The sequence below is a fragment of the Thalassophryne amazonica genome, chromosome 14 (genome assembly GCF_902500255.1).
Source record: "Thalassophryne amazonica chromosome 14, fThaAma1.1, whole genome shotgun sequence".
Classification (NCBI taxonomy): Eukaryota; Metazoa; Chordata; class Actinopteri; order Batrachoidiformes; family Batrachoididae; genus Thalassophryne; species Thalassophryne amazonica.
The window spans coordinates 6605218-6615550 of NC_047116.1; positions in this window are offsets into that span (position 1 = coordinate 6605218).

Below are 10333 nucleotides of genomic sequence, written 5' to 3' on the forward strand. Positions count from 1 at the left end.
GATAATTATTGACGGCTGTCAGTCCTGGCTCCTGGGTGGCCACTGTGCCTTCTAGTGCCTGAAACCCGACAACAGCCAGGGCGCCCTCTGGCGTTGGCCAGCAGTACCTCCTCTTCGGGCGGCCCACACAACAGGACCCCCCCCAACGGGCGCCTCCTGGCGCCCGACCAGGCTTGTCGGGATGTCGCTGGTAGAACTCGGCCAGGAGGGCCGGATCCAGGATGAAGCTCCTCTTCACCCAGGATTGAAGAGGAGTTCTTCAGGTCCGTAACCCTCCCAGTCCACCAGATATTGGAGACCCCGACCCCTCTGGCGAACATCCAGGAGCCTGCGGACTGTCCACGCAGGCTCGCCGTCGATGATGCAGGCAGGAGGCGGCGCTGGTCCGGGGGTGCAAAGGTCCGAGGTGTGGTATGGTTTGATTTTGGATACATGGAAAACCGGATGGATCCGCAGCGAAGCTGGGAGTTTCAGCTTCACTGCGGCTGGACTGATGATTTTGGTGATCTTAAATGGTCCGATATACCTGTCCATCAGTTTGGGTGACTCCGTGTTGAGAGGAATGTTCTTTGTTGACAGCCAGACCTCCTGCCCGGGCTGATATTCTGGGGCCGGGGCGCGTCGGCGGTCTGCATGGCTCTTCGCCCTCGTCTGGGCTTTCAGCAGGGCAGAGCGGGCTGTTCGCCACACCCGACGGTACCTCCTGAGGTGGACCTGGACCGAGGGAACCCCGACCTCTCCCTCCACAGCCGGAAACAATGGGGGCTGGTACCCCAAACACGCTTCAAATGGGGAGAGGCCGGTTGCTGATGAAACTTGACTGTTATGAGCGTACTCGATCCAGGCCAGATGTTGACTCCAGGCCATCGGGTGTGCGGAGGTCATACACCGTAGGGCCTGTTCCAGCTCTTGATTAGCCCGCTCTGCTTGTCCGTTGGTCTGTGGGTGGTACCCGGACGAAAGGCTCACGGTGGCCCCCAGTTCCCTACAAAAACTCCTCCAGACTTGCGAGGAGAACTGGGGACCACGATCTGAGACGATGTTCGCAGGGATACCATGCAGACGTATGACGTGGTGGACCAGGAGGTCTGCAGTCTCCTGGGCCATCTGGAGCTTTGGGAGGGCCACAAAGTGGGCCGCCTTGGAGAACCGGTCCACTATCGTCAGGATGGTTGTCATTCCCTGGGACACAGGGAGACCCGTGATGAAGTCCAGGCCGATGTGGGACCAGGGGCGACGAGGCACTGGCAGCGGCTGGAGGAGTCCCTTCTCCGGTTGGTGGACTGCCTTGCCCCTGGCACAGGTGGTACAGGCCCGGACATACTCCTGGACGTCGGCTTCCAAAGACGCCCACCAGAACCGCTGCCGGACAACTGCCACTGTCCTTCGCACCCCTGGATGGCAGGTGAGCTTAGAACCGTGACAGAAGTCCAAAACTGCAGTCCTAGCATCTGGTGGGACGTACAAACGGTTAGGTGGTCCAGCGCCGGGGTCCGGGTGACACGTCAGGGCCTCCCTGACGATGTTCTCCATGTCCCACGTCAGTGTGGCGATGATAGTGGACTCCGGGATGATGTTTTCTGATGGATCTGACAGCTCGGTTTTGACTTCTTCATGCACCCGGGACAGTGCATCTGACCGCTGGTTCTTGGTCCCGGGGCAATAGGTGATCCTGAAGTCAAAACATCCAAAAAATAGAGACCAACGGGCTTGCCTGGGGTTCAGATGCTTAGCGGTCCGAATATACTCCAGGTTCCAATGGTCAGTGAAAACCGTGAATGGAACCACAGCTCCCTCCAACAAGTGTCTCCACTCCTCCAGGGCCTCTTTCACCTCAAGGAGCTCCCAATTGCTGACGTCATAATTCCGCTCTGCCAGGGTCAACCTGCGGGAGAAATAGGCACAGGGGTGGAGAACCTTATCGGACTCCCCGCTCTGGGACAGCACGGCTCCTATCCCTGAGTCAGAGGCATCTACTTCCACAACAAACTGGCGGCTAGGATCGGGCTGCACCAGAACTGGCGCAGTAGAGAACCGGCGTTTCAACTCCCTAAACGCGGCTTCGCACCGATCCAACCGGGTGAAGGGAACTTTTGGGGAGGTCAGGGCTGTAAGGGGACCAACAACCTGACTATAGCCCTTGATAAACCTCCGACAGAAATTAGCGAAGCCGAAGAACTGTTGCAGCTTCCTACGGCTTGCCGGTTGGGGCCAATCTCTCACCGCCGCTACCTTGGCCGGATCGGGGGCGACGGAGTTGGAGGAGATGATGAACCCCAGGAATGACAAAGAAGTACGGTGGAACTCGCACTTCTCGCCCTTCACAAACAGCCGGTTCTCCAACAACCGCTGCAGGACCTGACGTACATGCTGCACATGAGTCTCAGGATCCGGGGAGAAGATGAGGATATCGTCTAGGTATACGAAGACAAACCGATGCAGGAAATCCCGCAGGATGTCGTTTACCAATGCTTGGAACGTCGCAGGGCCGTTAGTGAGGCCGAACGGCATGACCAGGTACTCAAAGTGACCTAACGGGGTGTTAAATGCCGTCTTCCATTCGTCTCCCTTCCAGATCCAAACCAGGTGATACGCATTCCTAAGATCCAATTTTGTAAATATTTTGGCTCCATGCAGGGGCGTGAACACTGAATCTAATAGGGGCAACGGGTATCGGTTGCGAACCGTGATCTCGTTCAGCCCTCTAAAATCAATGTATGGACGGAGTCCACCGTCCTTCTTGCCCACAAAAAAGAAACCAGCACCTAACGGGGAGGAAGAGTTCCAGATCAACCCGGCAGCTAAAGAGTCTTGATGTAGGTCTCCATCGATTCGCGCTCGGGGCGTGAGAGGTTGTACAGTTTCCTGGACGGAAACTCAGCGCCCAGGATCAAATCAATGGCACAATCATACGGTCGATGCGGGGGAAGCGTGAGTGCCAGATCTTTGCTGAAAACGTCAGCAAGATCGTAGTACTCAGCTGGCACCACCGTGAGATTGGGAGTGACTCGAGCCTCCTCTTTAACCGTCACACCGGGTGGGACCGAGGATCTTAAACACTCCCGGTGGCAGGCTTCGCTCCATTGAGCCACAACCTCAGATGGCCAATCGATCCGGGGATTGTGCTTACTAATCCATGGATATCCCAAAATAACTCTGGAGGTAGAAGGTGTTACGAAGAACACGATCTCCTCCCTGTGGTTTCCAGACACAACCAGTGTTAAGGGCTGTGTCTGGTGTGTTATTAGTGGAAGGAGGGTGCCATCTAGTGCCCGTACCCTCACTGGTGAAGGAAGGGCCACTAGAGGGAGCCCTACTTCTTTAGCCCATCTGCTATCTAGCAGATTCCCTTCTGACCCCGTGTCGATTAGTGCTGGGGCTTGAAGGGTTAAATCCCCACAGAGGATCACAACTGGGATTCGTGCGGATTTTCGTGCATTACCCGCGTGTGTGTTATGGCCCACCCTTAGCCCAGTCTCTAAGGGTGAGCGTTGGTGTTTAACTGCTTGGGGCATTGTTTCTGCAAATGCTCATTAGAGCCGCAGAAAAAGCACTCTCCGCGGGCCAGCCTCCTCTGTCTGTTTTCTAATTTTATTTTGGCCCTGCTCGTGTCCATAGCTTCGTCAGCAGGGGTTAGCTGTCGTCACACGGAGCATTCTGGCTCTGGAGCGCGGGGAAGGCAGGGCTGCTTCGGACAGTGAAGGGAGAGGGGCGGCGCGTGCCCGGCCACATCCTTCGTCTTGCTCCCGTCGACGTTCTTCCAATCGGTTGTCTAAACGTATGACTAAATCAATAAGCCCGTCTAAATCCCGCGGCTCATCTCTACCCACCAGGTGCTCCTTCAGGACCAAAGACAGTCCATTTACGAAGGCGGCGCGGAGCGCTACCGTATTCCAGCCGGCCCTCGCAGCCGCGACACGGAAGTCGACTGCATACTCTGCAGTGCTCCGACGCCCCTGTCAAATGGACAGCAGCAGAGTGGAAGCAGATTTGCCTCGATTAGGGTGATCAAACACTTGTCTGAATTCCCGTACGAACCCAGTGTATGTCGTTAGGAGCCGTGAATTCTGCTCCCAAAGCGCCGTAGCCCAGGCGCGTACCTCACCTCGAAGCAAATTGACAACATAAGCCACCCTGGTGGAGTCTGATGTGTACATTACTGGACGCTGAGCGAAGACGAGCGAGCACTGCATTAAGAAGTCCGCGCATGTCTCTACACAGCCTCCGTACGGCTCCGGGGGACTTATGTATGCTTCCGGGGATGGGGGTGGGGGTCCGTTGAACAACCACTGGAGGGTCCCTGTTCTGCAACAGGTCGGCAGGAGGAGGAGCAGCAGCCGTGCCCTGTGCACGCGCTTCCACCTGTGCGGTGAGAGCCTCCAACCTACGATTGAGTAGTACATTCTGCTCGGTTACCAAATCCAACCAAGCAGTGAAGGCGGCCAAGAATTGCTGCAACTCACCCATTATTCCTCCTGCAGAAGCCTGTGCACCTTGCGTCTCCATTGTCTGTTCAACGGGTGGGTTGTGCCCCTCGGGATCCATGACGTTGGCTGAGATATCCTGTTGGGGAAAGTGTAATGCACGGACCCACAACAGGGGGCACAAATGAACGGTCAATAGATAATCCAATAAATACAATTTATTGTGGCAAATGTGCACAACAGGTCGAATACTGCTTTTAGACAATCAATCACAAGATACAATAAGTGACGTGTGGGCAGGCCCGAGGGTAGGAGACGCCTATCCAGAGAAGAGCCAGGGTCCACAAGGTTCCGCCACCAACGAAGACCTGCAGTATACCGAAGCCGCCAAGTCCCGAGTCCCCAGGTGGCCTCTGCTTCCAGCTGTCAGATCCGGTACTGCTGGCAGGAACAAAAACAGGTTAAGGGTGGGAAACACCTCCACCTCTCAATCACAGTCACACAGGAACAAAAACGTGCAGCGCCTGAAGGACTACTTATCCGAGGAGCGAAGACGTCGTCTCCTCCCAGCTTCCAGCTGCTGACCAGTCAAACAGGTACGCCTGCAAATGTTCAGAAAGTTGTATGACACAAAACCACGGCTGAGTGTTTACCTGTGAGGTAAGCTGATATCTCGGCAGAGATGTGGTGTCTCCTCCAGGCTTTTATAGTGAAGCTGATGATAATTATTGACAGCTGTCAGTCCTGGCTCCTGGGTGGCCACTGCGCCCTCTAGTGCCTGAAACCCGACAACAGGCAGGGCGCCCTCTGGCGTTGGCCAGCAGTACCTCCTCTTCGGGTGGCCCACACAACAACTGTTTATTCTCTAATCACGTCTCATGCAGGTTCTTATTGCTTATTATGTTCTGTTCTTATTTTAGTTCTCATGTTCATGACCTATGCTATGTTCCTCTTCATTGTTATATTTTATTCTATCCTCCGTCTCTGTTCTCTGTTTTCCTCACGCCCCTCTGATTATGTTCTCTCTGCACCTGCCATGTGTCCGTGTCTCTGTCTGTGACTCTGTCTGCTTTGTGTTTCCTTTCACTCACGCTCTGTGCACCTGTTCACATATCTTTGTCTTTTCTTCTCTCCACCTTGTGTTGTCCTCCCTCACTGTCTTGCACAATGTAGTATCTTTGTTCACTAGCCACACCCCCTTTCTAGATCCTTCTCCTCACTTGCACTTCATTAACGCCACCTGTATTTAAATCTCACAGTCCTTCACCTCCATGTCAGATTGTTGTCTCGTACACTTTCCAGCGCCATTCATAGTCCTGATTTTTGTCTTGCCGTGTTCCGAATCCTGCTCTGTTGTCTTCGACCATGCCTCTTGCCTCATCCCAGATGTTGGTGTTTGCTCGTACCTCTGAACCCTGCTCGTTTTTGACTGCATCTCAGCGCGTCCCTGCTTGTACCTCTGCCGCGCTGACTGCCTACATGTGTACTGAACCCGATGCTGGAATAAAGACCATGTTTTCCTCCACCCCTAAGCCTAGTCTGGGAGTCTGTATTGCGGGTCCACAAGCTCCCGGTGCTGGGCTGCCGCCCGTCCTGACAAACGGCAGACATTTTCTGGTGATATGGAATATGACCGCTAGGTGGCAGCATTTGTCATTAAACCCTTAAAATGTCTGACAGGTTGTGTCAAAATGTCTTTCTTTCTATCTCTCTTTCTTTCTTTAATCCCACTTGAATGAAAAGTCACGACAGTCTTTTTTTTATTATAATGTTTTATTGATATCAGCAGCTGGATTGATATTAATACAAATGTCTCCTGACAATGCAAGTCTTGACTAATGAGCTAAGAAAAGAGATGCAAAGAAATCATTATAGGCGGTTTTTAATGTGATAATTGTGAATAATTAAAATGATCACATATTAATACAATTTTTAATTGTTTCTATTTCACATATATAAAGGCTTAAACTGTATAGTGCTGTTTCTTTTGCAACAGAGGAGGGTCAAGATTATTTGTGTATCTTTTTTTTCATCTTTTATTTGAGGTGGGGTATTTCAAAATTTATTGAATGTTTGCAGGAAGACTCTTGGAATGAGGGACAATTTAATTCATACGTGTTCTGTTTCAATTTGTTTTCCTTTAAAAGTTAACACTCTTCAAAATTTTACTTTACGATGTCACAAATCTATATAGTTTTTGTTTGTTTGTTTTACATTTTTTGTTTTAACACTCTTGAAAATCTAATTTTGTGATGTCACAAATATACATTGAGTAGAGGCAAACTTCCTGTTTTGGGGCCTATAGATGTAATTCAGTTTATATTGGGGAATTTCCACATGGCGCCTGAGTCCAAACTGTGTCCAATGAGTGACTAAATATTTGGTGTTTTCTATAAATTTACATTAAAGTGAATATTATAAAATCTTCTTTTCACTTTCCTATTTTGTGTCCATGCTTGGAATGTAGTGCTTTTCATCAGTGCATGTAATTGTTGAAAAAAAGGAATTTCTGTCAGGCTGAGTGGAGGTGAGGCACAGGCAGAGGCTGGACACAAATGCAAACTCACGATGTAGGACGTATGAGTAAAAAGGATGGTCTTTAATGCAGGCAAGGGTTCAGTAAACAGGAAGGCAGTCCGCGGTGCAAAAGTACCAGGCAGGGCAAGACAGAGGACATGGTCAAAAAACAAGCAGGGTCAGGGTTTCCAGAGCTGAGGCAAAAAGCAGGATCCAGTACACAGAGCAGAGTTAAAAAAAAAAAAAAAGCTTGGCATAAACAGGACGAGACGACGTGCTGGTAAGTGATAAAAAAATCAACAAACGAGCAACGAGTGAGTGAACAGACACAGTTTAAATAAGGTGGTGATAGGAAAACAAGACGCACATGAGGACGAAAGATCTGGAAAGGGGGGCGTGGCTAACAGATGAACAGGTGCGAGAGGATGAGGGCAGGAAAATGTAATGCAGAGAGCTAAGTGAGTGGAAAACTAATGGTGGAAAATGTGACGTTCTTAAGGCAGACAATAATTAAAGTGAGCAAAACAAAAGGGGAAAAAACTAGGAACTAATTTGACTAATCTACAAAGCGGGAAACTAGGAGATCAAAAATAAATGAAACTGGAACAGAACTCACACTCTCACGAGCGCCACTAGCTTAGCTTATGACAAGCTAAAAGTTATGGCCGAACAACTTTCCACAGTTTCTGGGGATTCTGTGTTAGTACGCGCCCACGGCTGATTTGCTTGATGAATTCCTGTGCAAAAAGTAGTTTCCAGATAATTGTGATATATTCCTGTGAAATAATGAGTATATCTCATCTAAATCAATTCTAAACTTTACCAGTAATAAAATTATAAAGATAACTGAAGTTTTAAGAGTGGCCATAATAAATATTTAAGAAACTTAAAGTTTATGAGCATTGTAAACACTGACACGATGGAGTTTGATGTGGAAGAGTTCAGAACGATACGATTGGAATGTTCTGATGACCATTTACAGTTGGCGATGAAAAACTTGGGTGTTAACTTGGTGTTAAAGTCAGAACAAGATCCTGCACTGGAAGAGATCAATCTGGGAAGAGATACATTCTGGGTGTTGTCGCTCCAACGAGAGCAGCACGCTGAGCAGGGTGGACAGAACTGACACTGAATAAAGTAGAAAAATAAATCCAAGAAGACGATACAAAATAACTAATAAACAGAAAATACAATAAATCACAAACAGAACACAATCAGATGTGAAACACAGAAGATAAATAATAAGCGAAACCTGTGACTAAAGCATAATGCAAAGAACGTGAAAAACTAAACTAAGACTGAACACAAAATGAATTGTAACAAAATAAAACTCATAACTACCAGAACATAACTAGAATAAAAAGGCAGAGAAGAAAAATAAGAAGCAAGACCAGAGAATGCATAACAATTGAAGTTAACCAACACATACATGACAAATCAAATAAAAGATAACCAAGAATGAAACTAGTGACTCAAACATACAGAAAGAAAAGCAATGAATGACTGAACCAAAAATATAATATCTTGTCTTTGTGGTGTATTCAATTGAATATAAGTTGAAGAGGATTTGAAAATAATTGTATTCTGTTTTTATTTACATTTTGCGCAACATCCCAACTTCACTGGAATTGGGGTTGTATTAAAAAACTGATTTATTCAATATTAAGAATAAATGCAGTGTTTAAAGTAGTAACTAGATTCTATTTATCAATAAATATTTTCTTTTTTTCAAATTGACAAGAACAAGTTAAAAGGACAAATATCAAATGAAATTTCAGTTTTTGTTAAAACAATAATCCAAGTGTGTATAAAATTTATATCAAATTTAAAATATTAGACTTTGGCTTATTTTAGGTCACATCCATTATTTGACTGCCGACACTGATATCCTAAAAATGATACTTGTTTTCTCATCAGAATCAAATATGGTTGTTGTTGTTATGTTGGAGGTCTCACCTGGTCCAGACTTGGTTTCCCATAACGTCAGGCGTGAACATTGTTCCCTGAGAGTGGCCCTGTCGTTTATTAATTTATCACTCCTCCTTACACTTCCTGTTTTAAAACACATTTATTGTTTATCAGGACAGTTTGACAGCTTCACACAGTGAATTCTGGGAGTATGTGCTTGTACTTTATTGTTTTATCCAGTCACAATGTTGTATCATTTTATTAGAACCTGACCGTTATCAGCATTTCACAAACATGTAGGTATTGGTGTTATTTTTGCTGATATGAAAACTTTTATTTAACTAATTAAACAATGCAGAAAAACCCCACTTTGGCTGTTGTAAAAGGTGTCATTATTTAGTTTGGCAGCATCGTTTACGATGCTATCAAGCATGGCTTGCACCCCCATCACCACTTGATCACATGAGCTGCAAAAGATAGAGGCAAAGCGACCAACTGCCCTTCGTTTTCAATCAGAGTGAGTGTTTTACAGCAACAAAGTACAAGTGGTCAGTAAACCGCCAACTCGGTGGTGTCAAAATAGACAAGAGGTCTAATTCATACAAATGTTGAGCGATATGATACTTTTCAGTATCATGTCGCTCTTATGTGATACTTTTATATGCCGATTATCGGCAAACTGTTTTAAGTCTGTGGTTAAGTATCACCTTTTTAATGAACTTATACATAAAGAATCAAATATTTTTATGTATGTACTTTTAATCTATTTTATCCTGATCTAGTTTTATTTTGTTATTCTCTAAAAGCTTTAGATACCTGTGACTTTTGTATGTATTTTATCTCTGGTATTTATTTACTTATTGCATTTGTAATTATAGGTTTATCTTATTGTTTTCCTAAGGATCATATGAGTGCTTTTATTCACTTCATGTATTATTCTAGGTTTTTAATGTTACTGTATATACATGTTTTGTGTGGATAATTCACAGAATAAACAACAGCCAAAAAAAAAATTGGGTTGTTTATATTTAATGGCCCAGCGATTCCTAAACAAAGGGAACAAAGTAAAAAAAAAATAAAAATCACAATTTGTTGCTCTTCATTAAGTGCCGTGTGACTGGGCCATAAAGTGATTTATGATGAAGTGTGCGTTTAAACTGTAAAACATCAAAGCTTACATTACATTTCTTTGTCATAAAGATTTGAATGTGAAATGTTCTGAATTACTGGCATTTTTTTACCAGTGTAAACACACACACACACACACACACACACACACACACACACACACACACACACACACACACACACACACACACATATACAGTAGTGTTCAGAATAATAGTAGTGCTATGTGACTAAAAAGATTAATCCAGGTTTTGAGTATATTTCTTATTGTTACATGGGAAACAAGGTACCAGTAGATTCAGTAGATTCTCACAAATCCAACAAGACCAAGTATTCATGATATGCACACTCTGAAG